Below are 13,510 nucleotides of genomic sequence, written 5' to 3'. Positions count from 1 at the left end.
GGGACGTCAACTTCAGCTGACCTACCCTTCCCCACCCCATGCGTTTACCTGGAGAATTTGCTGCAGTCCTTGTTTTCTCAGCAAGTCTCCTGTGTTCAGAGATGGTCTGACTCCCCAGAAGCGCCTGAGGGTTCACGCTACCCCATCAGTTATGAGCAGACAGGGTTAAGTGCATGGCTGTTTAAACGAAATATACAAATGGTGTAAAGGCACGCCTGCCTCTGGTCACTAGAGCTTCACCATCACCTCGATGGTGCACTCCACATGCCAGCCACGGACAGATTGCTCTAGGTAATGGTAGAATTATTTAAGACCTGTTCCTGGCCCTGAAAGGGTTTGCTGCTTGAGAAACTTCCTCTTAGAGGGAAAAACAGCAATAGAATTAATAAGTGCTCTTAGTTCTGGGAAATGCTCCTTGACACGCTGAGAATAAGGACGAGGGAGTCTGCCTAGCAAGGCTGGTGGTAGGACGCCAGTTCCCACCATGTGGTCTCACTCAAATCCCTCAACTTCTCTCAATTCTCACATTTCCAATGGGAAAGCAGCAAATTCCATTACCCCAACATTCAAAGATCAGGCAACCATTTGGAAAAGTAGTGCGGTACTTACCCCTCCAGCTACCGACAAGCCAATTGCTAATTTCAACTGGATGGACATACAGCTGGCCTTTGGCTATCAAGACCCTCTCTTGATGACAAGGCTAGAAATAAATTCCAAATGTGCTTCTCATAGTTTTTTAATAACACTTTGAGGAGTAAAGTCAGAAGTGCTTTTTAAAAAGTCTGAAGACAATTGAGAGGTTAATAAATGACGTCCAGCTCTGCTCAGTAAATCTAAGGCAAAATCCCTCAGCAGGAAATAAAAGCACATGTGATTACAACCTAAGTAACTGGATGATTGGAGCTTATACATAGTCGTTGGGTGCTTAAAGGTTTTATGTTTTCCCGTCTGGTCCCTGTAATTAATGATAACAATAACAACAATGATACTACTAAATAGTTATCAGTGACCAAACCCTACCATTTATCAGGTATTATGCTAAACACTTTAGACATGGGACCTAATTTAATACTTTCAACAATATGAAATAGACACTAATTTCTCTAGAAAGATTCAGAGAAGTTAAATCACTTACTTAAGATAAAATAGTGGCAAGAATCAGAACTGTGAGTTGAACCCAGCTACCGGATCTCCACATCTGTGCTGCTTTGTGCTCCGTATCCAGGCATCCAGACCTGCTGCCCTGTGGGGAATGGCGGGCAATGATGAACCTATAAAGCCTGGTTTCCAAAAAAGCTAGAAATATACCCTTTCCTTGTTCTTTCAGCTAAAAATCTATTTAAAAGTTAATATACATCTCTACATCTTTATTTTTTATCATCTTTATATAAACCACACACCATACAATTCATCCATTTAAAGTGTACATTTAATGATTTAGTATTTTCATAGAGTTATGTAAGCATCATCACAATCTAATTTTAGAGCATTTTTGCTATCCCCACTTACTCTTCAGTTTTCTTCAAAGAGTTATGTAGTTTCAGCTTTTATGTTTAAGCTTACAATCATTTTGAGTGGATTTTTTAATATGATATCAAGTGGAGTCCCAGTTTCATTCTTTTTCATTGGATATCCAGTTGTCTGACCACCATCCCCCAGAGAAACTTTCTCTCCGTTAGCAGGCACTCCCAATCCTCTCTAACCCCCAAGTGCTGGACATCACTAATCTTTCTGTCTCCATAGATTTGCTTCTTCTGAACAATTTACGTAAATGAATCATAGATTACGTGGCCTTTTGTCAGTGCTTTCTTTCACTTAGATTAACGTTTTCAAGGCTCATTTATTTTGTAGCATCTATCAGTATTTCACTCCTCTTTTTTGCTAAACAATATTCCACTGTGTAGGCATATATATACCACATTTTATTTATTCATTGAACAGTTGATGGACATTGGAGTTGTTTCCACATTTTGACTATTAAGAATAGTCCTATTGTCAACATTCACCTACAAGCTTTTGTGTGGGTGTAAGCTTTTCTTTCTCTTGAGTATGTACCTAGGAGTAGTACTGCTGGATGATATGGTAACTCTATGTTTAACTGTTGAGGAATTGCCAAAATGTTTTTCAAAGTAGCTGTACCATTTTACATTCCCATCAACACGAAAGAGTTACAATTTCTCCACTTTCTCGCCAACACTGTTTATTGACTGTCTTTTTGATTATAGCTATTCTAGTTGATGTAAAGTGGTATCTCATTGCAGTTTTGATTTGCGGTTCCTTAGTGATTAATTATGTTGATCAGTTTTTTATGTGCTTATTGGCCATTTGTACATTTTCACTGGAGAAACGTCTTTTCAGATTCTTTGCCTATTTTTGATTGGTTTATTTATTTTCTGTTATCGATTTGTAAGAGCATGCTTTATATTTTGGATGTAAGCCCCTTATCAAATATATAGATTTGCAAATATTTTCTCTCATTCTGAGGTTGTCTTTTCACATTTTTTGGTCATGTCTGTTGAAGCACAGGGGTTTTTATTGTGATGAAGTCCAATTTATCTACTTTATCTTTTGTTGCTTGTGTTTTTGGTGTTGCATTTAAGATATCATTGCCTAATCCAAGGTTATGAAGACTTACTCTTCAGTTTTCTTCAAAGAGTTATGTAGTTTTAGCTTTTATGTTTAAGCTTACAATCATTTTGAGTGGATTTTTAAATATGATATCAAGTGGAGTCCCAGTTTCATTCTTTTTCACTGGATATCCAGTTGTCTGACCACCATGTTTGTAAAGACTTTTCTTTCTCTCACTGGCATCCTTGTTGAAAATCAATTGAGTTTACTTGTGGACTCAGTTTTCTTCCATTGATCTATATGTGTATCCTTATACTAGGAACATAGCGACTGGAGTACTGTGGCTTTGTAGTAAGCCTTGAAACCAGGAAATGTGAGTCCTTCAACTTTGTTTTTATTTTTCAAAATTATTTGGGCTTTTCGGGGCCACTTGCACTTCCGTATAAATTTTAGGATCAGTTAGTCAATTTCTGTGAAAAAGCCAGCTGGTGTTTTCATAGAGATTGCCTTAAATCTGCAGATAATTTGAGGAGGATTGCCATGTTAGCAATATTAAGTCCTCTAATCCATGAACATAGGATATTTTTCAATTTATTTCTTTCTTTCAATATTGTTTTGTAGTTTTCAATTTATAATACTTGCTTTTCTTTTGTTAAATTTATTACTAAGTATTTTATTTCCTTTGATGCTATTGTAAAAGAAATTGGTTTTTTAATTTACTCTTTTGTATTGCTTCTGTATATTGTATCCTGCAACTCTATTCGATTTGTCTATTAGATAGAAATTCTGTAGAATTTTGTATATGTAAGATAGTCATCTGCAAATGGAGATAGTTTCATTTCTTCCATTCTAATCTGGGAATCTTTAATTTTTTTCTTGATTAATTGTTTTGGCAAGAATCCAGTACAATGTTGAATAGAAGTGGTGAGAGTACATATTTCTGTCTTGTTTCCTGAATTTAAGGAAAATGCATCCAGCTTTTCACCATGAACTATGATGTTAGATATGGGTTTTTCATAGACGATCTTTGAGGTTGAGGAAATTCCTTCTATTTCTAGTTATGTTGAGCCTTTTATCATGAAAGTTGTTGGATTTTTCAAATACATTTTCTGTGTCTATTAAGATAACCACATGATTTGTGTCTTTATTCTATTACTGTTATACGAGTTGATTTTCAGATGTTAAACCAATCTTGCATTTCTGGAATAAATCCCACTTGATCATATTGTATAATCTTTTTGTGCATTTGCTGGATTTGGTTTGGTTTGCTACTTTTTTTTTTTTTTGCTGAGGAAGATTAGCCCTGAGAAAACATCTGCTGCCAATCTTCCTCTATTTTCTATGTGGGTTGCCGTGACTGATGAGTGGTGTAGGTCTGCGCTTGGGAACTGAACCCAGGCTGCTGAAGCAGAGTGCTCAAAACTTAACCACTAAGCCACTGGGGCTGGCCCAATTTGGTACTATTTTCTTGAGAATTTTTGCATTTATATGCATAAGTGCTACTTGTCTGTAGTTTTCTCTTTTGCATAACATCTTTATCTGGTTTTGGTGTTAGAGTAATGCTGCTTCTCATAAAATTTGTTGAAAAGTGCTCCCTTCTCTTCTATTTGTTTGGAAGAGCTCGTCAAAGATTGGTGTTGATTCTTCTTTAAATGTGTGATAGAATTCACCAGTAAAGCCATCTGGGCTTGGGCTTTATTTTGTCAGTGGTTTTAAATTACTAATTCAATCTCTTTCCTTTTATAGGTCTATTCAGATTTTATATTCCTTCTTGAGTCAGTTTAAGTAGTCCACATGTTTCTAGATATTTGTCCATTTTATCCACTTATCTAATTTGTTGCGATACAGTTGTACATAGAATTCCCTTATAATTCCTTTTATTTCTGTAATATCAGTAGTGATGTCTTCATCACTCTTCATCACTCTCTCTTTTTGCCTTGGTCATTCTAGCTAAAACTTTGTCAGTTTTGTTGATCATTTCAAGGAACCAAGTTTTGGTTTCACTGATTTTTCTCATTTGCTTTTCTATTCTCTATTTTAATTATTTCTTCTCTAATGTTCTTTTTATTTCCTTCCTTCTGTTTTTTGGGGGTTTTAATTTCTCTTATTTTTCTAGTTTCTTAAAATGGAGTGTTAGTTTATTGATTTGAGATCTTTCTTCTTTTTCAACTTATAGGCATTTAGAACTATAAATTTCCCCCCAAGCACTGTTTCAGCTGCATCCCTTAAATTTTTCTATGTTGTGTTTTTATTTACATTCATCTCAATTATTTTCTGATTTTCTTTGTGATTTCTTCTTTAATCTACTGATTATTTAATAATATATTATGTAATTTCCACATTTTTGTGATTTCTCAAATTTACTTATATTATTGATTTCCAGTTTTATTTCATTGTGGTCAGAGAAATACAATATAAATTTTTATATATATCAATCTTTTTAAGTTTATTGAGACTTGTCTTATGGCCTAGCAAATGCTAAAGAATGTTCCCTGTGCACTTGAGAAGAATGTATATTCTGTTATTGTTGGGCGGAGAGTTCTAGTGATGTCTCTTAAGTCTAGTTGGTTTATAGTGTTTTCTAGTCTTCTATGTGCATTTTAATATAGTTATCCTCTTCTTTATTGAATGGGAAGTATTGAAGTCTCCAGCTGTTATTATCAAATTGTCAATTTCTCCCTTTAGTTCTGTCAGGCTTTGATTCATCCATGTTGGGGCTCTGATGTTGTGCCTATGTTTATAATTGTTAGGGCAAGAGAGTTTAAGCATGGCTGGCTCACCTTGTTAGAGCAGGAAGCTCAAGCGTGGAAAGGGCTGAACATTCTACTTGCTTGTAAGGTGGCTGTATTAGTTTCCTGGGACTGCTGTAACAATGTCCCGTAATATGGGTGGCTTGAAACAATAGAAAATGATTCTCTCACAGTTCTGGAGGCCAGAAGGCAGAAATCAAGGTGTTATGGGACCATGCCCTCTCCAAAGTCTCCAGGGGAAGAGTTTTCTTGCCTCTTCCAGCTTCTGGTAACCCCAGGTGCTTCTTGGCTTGTGGCAGCACAACTCCAATCTCTGTCTCAGTAGTCATGTGGTGTTCCCTCCTTGTCTGTGTCTGTGTCTTTTTTCCTCTTCTTATGAGGACATCAATCATTGGATTAGGGCCCATCTTAATGACCTCATCTTAATTTGATGACATCTGCAAAGATTCTATTTCCAAATAAGGTCACATTCACAGGTACTGGAGGTAGGACTTCAACACAGCTTTTTGGGGCACACAATTCAACCCATAACAATGGCCTTGGGAGAGCAGTTTCTGTGAGGTGGTGGTTCATCTGCCAGATGTCTGTGACAATGAATCACATCTATCCAACTGAAGAACATTTTACTCCACAGTCCCTGAGGAAAAATGACCCACTGAAGCACCCAGGAAATGTGCCTGACTCCAGAATCACTCAAAATGCAAAGTACCATCACCCCAAGTACCCTAAGGAGAAGTGCTTCAGTCCAGGATCCTTCAAATAACAATACTTCCATCAACATATCCCAAAATAGATCATCATCTTTGCCCAGTTAGGGCCCATTTTGGGATAGACTGGGACGGCTGCCATATTCTGATTTCAGCTGTGTCAACAAGGCAAGCTTGACCTGTGTCTGCCTAGGTTTAGAGTCTTAGAGAGAAGATTCATTGCTAGTTGATGTGGAGCATCTTGGACAAAGTCCATTCTTTCTAGGTGTGTGCTGGGCGCTTCCCTAAGAACGATGTACAATGAACTCTTTACACAGAGGAGGAGTTAGAGGTTCAGAGAGGTCACATGAGTAGCCAATGGTCACAAGACTCATTAGTAGAAAAGACAGATTTTGTGCCATTCAAGTGTTCTTTGCATTGCACTATGCTGATTCTATTTTATTGCAAAGCTGTTACCATCAGTGAACATTTTGTCCATGCCTGGAGCCTTCAGACTGGAGGATACCTGATGGAAGCTGAAGGGAATTCCTGAGGTCTGTCAGTGAACCCAGGGCTGAGGGTCTTTAGTATCTCAGAGGGCCATTCTTTCATCTGTTCGTTGTTCATTAATGTTGGCCAAGCACATACAAAGTGCATACAAAGTATGGCAAGGAAGCTATTCCCAAGAAGCTTGCAGTTTTGGAGGCACAGGCATTTACATTCAGCATTATCAGTGGAGGAATTCTGGGGGTAGCCACCTAATCCAGACTGGAGGGCTCTTCCTTGAGGATGTGACCTCTGAACCAAGTGCAGAAAGATTCTAGGAATTAGGTGCATCATATAGAAAAGCCTGGATGAGGCAAAAGAATGGTCTCCTTGGGTTTGAACCACAGGGGAAAAGGAGTCCTAGAGATGAGCCTGGAAATAATCAGAGGTGCTGCCATGAGGAGCTTTGATGTTACATGAAGGAATTTGACACTCTGACTTAAAGTCCTCAGAGAGTTGGGAGTTATCCAGGGAGCAAGAAAGATAGGTTTCAGATTTCCAAATGTCTCCACATTGTGCAAGACAGAATCCTACTCACTGCGTCTGTGTTCCTGGGCCCTGACATTGCTCAGGGCCACCTTGGGCTTCCCACCCTGCCTGAAAATGAAGCAGCAGCTGCAATTGGGCTGTGCCCTCTCAGAGCTGGGGTCAGGCTTTATTGGGGCCATGATCTCTGTAAGATCCAGGCCTTTTTTCTAAGCCTGTGATCAGAGGCATGCTAGGCCTGGCAGGGCGGAGGGAGAAGCCTTGTTATCTTAGCACCCCAGTGAGCAGGGGATGCTTTCTGAGCCCCTGAATTTGTGCCCTTCGACATGGCCATGAACAAAGACAATAATGATCTTGGGATTTGCATGTCAAGAAAGCCAAGTCTGTCAGATAGGATGGGAGTTAATAAGACCCTTAATTTAGGCATCTATTCCACCATTCACTCAAACATCAGATATTTATCAAGTATCTACCATGCGCATGGCCATCTGCTTACCATAGAGATAGAGAGGTGGGAAAGGGTATCCCCTGATCCTCACTTCCCCATAGTGCAATGAAGCAGACACCCTGAAAATGTTCCAGTGACGTGGTGTTATGATGGAGGTGGGTGTAAATCCGTGTCTAGGAGCCCAGAGCAGAGAGCAGTTAACCTAGATGCAGAGACATCAGTCAATGGATGAAGACACAGACCCCAGAAGGTTTTGGCCCCAGTTCTGCCTGAACTTGATTGAATTACTGTTCTCACAGGATCCTCCTATGAGGAAGATCTTTCTCCCAATTCCTTAAAAGACTATATTTCAGACGTTCTCCATACCCTTATCTTTAATTCTTCCACCTCAGTCTTAGCTGATGACCAAAGAGACAAAGTCAGCTCTTAGATGTCAATGGTCCCCAACACCTGTCCTCAACCACCGTCAGCCTTGGGATACTAAGGTTCTAGATACTGTCTCCACTCTCAGAAGCATATCCTTAGCCCTGACTCTCCTAAACTTTAGATCTGTCCCCTCACATATCCCAAAGGTACTCCAAACTCAACTTATTTCAACTCAATATTCATCAAGTCTGTAGCCTTTCACACCAAAGAAACATGGTTATCTTTCTGAACTCTATAACTTCATTAATGGTGGGGGTGCTCACCCAGCTCCCTGATCCAGAATTCTAGGGAGTACCCTTGAATTCCCCCATGTGGTCCTTTGGATGTAGGAACTATCTAAATACCATTCCTTCCTCTCCTCTTCACTTCCAGGGTTACTGTCACATCATCTTTTACCTGAATTATTGCCATTGCTTGACTGTGATTCCTCGCCTATAATCTGCCCTTTCCTAGTCCACCTTCCACACTGTCCCTAGGGTGAGTTTTCCAAAAGCGCAAAACTTATCATAAAATCCACCATGACATTCCATAGCTTACAAAGCAGACAAGAGCCTTCAGAATTTGCTCCCTGTCTACCTCTGCTCACCTGTTCTTCAACTTTCCCCATCACCTTTTTCCCTAGCTTAAACTGCAGCAATCTGGAGTTGCCCTTTCTATGGACACTGTTGACCACCTCCCCACACCTGCTCCCCTCCCTGCAACAGATTACCATTTTCCCCAGATCCTTCAAGGAGGGCTGCTTGCCTTCAGATCTCTCTGTACATGGTGCCTTCCTGCTCTACAATCGGCCTGGGGCGGACAGAGAGATTAAGGAAAAGTTTCTCTTTCTCTCTGTCTTGCTTGGTGTGAGTAATGAAGCCCATGGCTCCATTGCCGCTGGTCATTATCTTGAGACCACTAAAGGGACAGCCCTAGAATGAAATTTATGGTGAGGACACAGAGAAGGCACCAGGATCCTTAATGGAGGCATTAGGCTGCCAAGTGGCATCTCAGCTGGAGGCCTGCTTGGATTCTAGTTATGTAAATTTGGCAAGGATTTTCTGTTACTCGTAGCCCAAATCCAACAGATGCCAATTCAAGCCTCCATGCCCGCATACACTCTGCCTGGACACTGGGTAAATACATGTCCCAGATGGCCGGTTTATGTTCCTGGTTTGTGTCCATCAGTCGAGCATAATTATTAACAGCATCCCCTTTCAGGCGCCAAGGTTCCTGGGTCTCGACTGTAGAGTATGTGTTTACTCTACTGGAATTACTCTGTAGGGACAGACTCTACCTGAGAACTCCTACTCAGACATCTAGGGCTTGTTAATGCATCACCTGGATGGGGAGGCTTATTCAATCTCCCTCTTTACTTTCCTACTCATTGAAGGGAATCCTCTTGCCCCTTTGTAACAACGCCTGTTGTGTGGACATGGCTGGTACTGGATATACTAGACTGTATTGAAATATTTATATTTATTTCTATTAGATTGTGAGCTTAATGGCAGGTCCCACATGTGCTCAATAAATGGCTGTTAAAGACACAAATGCATTGTTCAAGGTATGTTATTTTCATACAGTAGGTGGAACATCTGAACCACAAAGTGGCCTCATACTTATTTATGAGTGACACAGCTTGACAGAGCCTCTGGCTCCTCTTCCCGGGGCACAGATCTCAATGACCAGCAGAGAGCAGTCATCGTGAGGCTTTCCTGACTGGCACCTTCAGCCCACTGAGCAACCCACAAGGTCTGCCCTAAAGAACCCAGCACAATGCTCTGGGCTCCCACTTGGCCTGGGGAGCCTGGAGCAGGATGACACTATGGGCTCCTAGCCACTAGGCTGAGCTGAGTGGGGACTACCTCAGAAGCCAAGAGTTGTTGGAATGCACAAGGCTCCTGGGTCCCCATTTCACTTCTCAAAATGAAATGCCCTTTATTGCCAGGCAGACTTCAGGCATCTTAGAACCAAGCCCCATCTGTATTCTCTCTGGTGCTCTTTGTCCCTATGCAGAGGATGTTGCCAGTGGCCATGAACAGTTTCTCTATTGGACAGACCGGACTAAAAGGGGGCAGAATGGCTGTGGGTCTTCATTTCACTTCTCTGCTTGGTCTACTTCATCTCCGGGACTCTGAAGGTGCTGTGCATGGTGCCCTGTATTCCCTTCTCTGCCACTCTGGAAACCTTAGCTTATTAGGAATTTCCATCATCCAAGAATTTTGAAGGGATCAGGGAACCCAGGAAGAGTTTACTCCTTAGCAAAGATCTCTGGGTTCATCGAAAGGGAGAATCATGCCTCCCTGGTTAGCAAGGAGGGCTTTAGAAAACACTTCGCAGTCAGAAGTGAAGGTAAAATCAAGGAGACTGAGGAAGAGTGATGAAGGCACCCTGGCATTCTCCTAAGGCAGCGCATGGCCAACAGCTCAGTGTCTCCTGCCTGCTCTGTCCATGGCTCCCCACACGGTTCTGAAAGCCCAGAAGTGTCAGGGCAAGAGGTTTTACAGAGAGGGGTCAGACATGAATACACCCGTTAGAATAAACTCCTAACTCTATAACATGGCATTCAGACTCTCTTCCAGCATTATCTCCCTAGTCTGCTATCTCTGGGACACAGATGCTCACAATGTCTCATCATTGGCAGGAACCCACACAATTCTCAACCTCCATGTCTTTGCATAGCCATTTAACTTGGCCTAGAATGTTTCTATGTCTTTTCAATCCAGAAAAACTGTACAGAAACTTGAAAGCCCAACTGAAACAACTTCTCCTAAGAAGTCTGCCTTCTAGGAGTTTCTGAGACCAAAGAAATCAGGGTCTTCTTTCTTTTTTTTCTCCTAAAACTTTGCATGTACACTGGCTTTAGATGTTAGGATACTAGAGTAACTATTTGAGTGTGAGTGTGTGTGTGTCCAAGTTACCACCTGAGATCCCTTATTGAGAAGGTACTGTCTTGTCTAGGTTTCCAGAATGTTCTCCGCTTCATAGTTGATAAACTGAAACATTGAATGAGTTGACTCATGCCTGTGAGGAGACTACCATTTACAGGAAGCTAAACTTTAAAACTATGAGAAGTTGTCTTTTCTTCTTCTGGTTTGGCAAATAGCTTTCATTCTTTAATGGAAAGCTTTAATTGGAGACTTAACTCTGTATTTGGTAATGGGCCTTACTAAAAATGGATTAGAGCAGTTAATAAACTCCCTCCCTAAATGTTAACATATTATAGGGCCTGCAAAGATTACTTAACTTGGCAAGAAAACTCACATTAAAGATCAAAATAACAATTTCCTGGATTTCTGTGTGGGCTTCTAACTTGTCCCAGTATCCTTGGGCCACGAGTAAACAGCTGTGACATAATCAGTAACTTCTGTAAATCGACAGAAATCCCAAGCTCTTTGCTGTTCTCTTGCAAGGAGGGTGAAGGAAGAAACAAGAGTAGACATGAAAGAGTAACTAGTTACCACAGCCAATTTTTAGAGCGCATGTTGTGAGCCACCCTCTCTTCTAATAGCTTCGCCTAAGTGATCTCTACAACCCAGCTGGGATAGGTTCTGCCGTGAGTCCCACCTGGACAGTGACTCACCTGCGATGCAGAGTGGGTGGGTCTTTCCCTAGGTCATATAGCTGGGACCCTAATTGATGCATTTGATTTGAGAGCCATGATTCATAAACACTCTGTTAAATTTTCTCCTTAATTAGAAACAACTTCAGGTTCAGAGAGGTCAGCTGAGACAAACAGACAGAGACATGCCCTGAAGGACAGGATCCCACGTTCTTCACGCCAGGACAGGGGCCAGTGAGCCCCGGGTGCAGCCAAGCTGGGCTGTGGAATAGGCCTGGACTGTGGTCTGAATTTAGCTCCGTAAGGGGCAGGGTGCCTTTTGGCACGTTGTTCAAGCCCTCAGTACTCTGTTTTCCTCACCTGTAAAATGGGTGGTTTTGAGGGTTAATTGAGACACTTGATGTATGGAGCTCAGCATGGTATCTGGGCACATGAAGCGATGGAATAGAAGGGTGAGGGGTCGGAGGAAAGGCGGCCGTGGTAATAAGCTTCTGCTAAGGCAATCGTCTTAGAATTGTTCCCATTTCTGTGGTCATAAGAATGTCCTAAACAAACAAAAATTTCTGAAAGGCCCTCAGGAATCTATTTGTCCCCTTGTGCCTTTCTCCTCTCAGAAGTGGAAACCAATTTCCACTTCTCTTTTGCCTCCTTGCCTCCCATTCAGCCTTACCCATCTGCTGGATTGTGGTCTGGCCATTCAGCTGCAAGGACTGGCCCTTAGATCTGTGTGTGGTCCCCAGCTTGCACCCAGGCACTCAGCATTGCACAAATACAGCTGTGCAAAAGTGTGCTGCCCTCACCTGCAGCCTGGCTGAGCAATATCTTGCCAGCCCATGTCCATTGCAGGGTAGGAGAGAGTGGAGATATTCACCTGAGAACGTCCTGCTGGCTTTGGCAGATTGGTGCCAACAGGTGAGAGTCTTCCCTCTTTGAAGCAGGGCTAGTGAAGCTAGGTCCGTCCACCTTTTAGCAAAGTCACAAGGATGCTTCCCACAAGCAAGAGGGGATTGTGGGCTATTTCACTGAGCTATCACATTGATCTTAAAACCAGATGGAGAAATTTATGGATTTCAAGGAAAAGTCTCAATGTTAGTGACATTCAAACACCAACAGCCTGGGCTCTGGTGGTAGGCATAGTCCCTTGGTTCAGCTATCCACAGCTCTGCCACTTTCACAGGCTGAGCCAAGGTGACTGAATTCCTCACATAACCAAAACACTCATTCATCATGCGTGTTTATAGCAACTGACACACTTCAAGGCCATTGACAAAAGGCAGCCTGCTGATGGCCAAGGGTTTCACTGGTCACGCAGTGGGAAAGGACATTGGCCAAGCCTTGAGATCTGGGTAACATGTGACTTATCTCAGGAACGTCTGACTTTGAAAAATATACAGAGTGACCCACAATGGACCCTTAAAATTCTACTTTCTGGCCTTATTCATTCTCTGCCTCATTAAAAATGTTGGTTGTTTAAAATTGCTGAGGGATAATTAAACAGACCTGCAGTTGATTTATGGGAGACAAACAGAGCTAAGAACGCACAGAAAAATTGTGTTCTGAGGGAGGTAATTTATGAAGATAAAGCTAAATGCTGATAGGGAGGAAGCCCAACTCAAGACTGGCTCCAAATCTCTGGAGGCCACAAACGTCCAGGTAAGTATCACATCCTGAAATTCTGGCCTATGTTTTGAGTTTAGTGGCTTTTTAATCCTATCTCAAGACCTGAAAGAAAAAATGAAACGCTGCACCCACATACCTACATATACCCACATGCACCCCCATTTACTTCATGTAACCATGGAGGCTAAACTATGCTTGGAATTTGAAGTGGAATCAAAGAGAATGGTTGTGATAACTGAGTCTGATGAGTGGTCTTCCCTTTTTTCAACATCCAGAGGTTCCCAGCAGTGTGTCTAATGCTCTCCATAAGGTTGTTTTTCCAAGTTATGAATTGGAGGGTCTTGGTGCAGTTCAAGCATATCTAGGGCTTCAGTCTGGGAGTTCTTTGGGTGGGCTGGGGAAGGCTTCATTGATTTCTGTTCTTGGTGAAGCTCGCAGT

The sequence above is a fragment of the Equus przewalskii genome, chromosome 1, assembly GCF_037783145.1.
Source record: "Equus przewalskii isolate Varuska chromosome 1, EquPr2, whole genome shotgun sequence".
NCBI lineage: Eukaryota > Metazoa > Chordata > Mammalia > Perissodactyla > Equidae > Equus > Equus przewalskii.
This window is presented reverse-complemented; position numbering follows the sequence as displayed.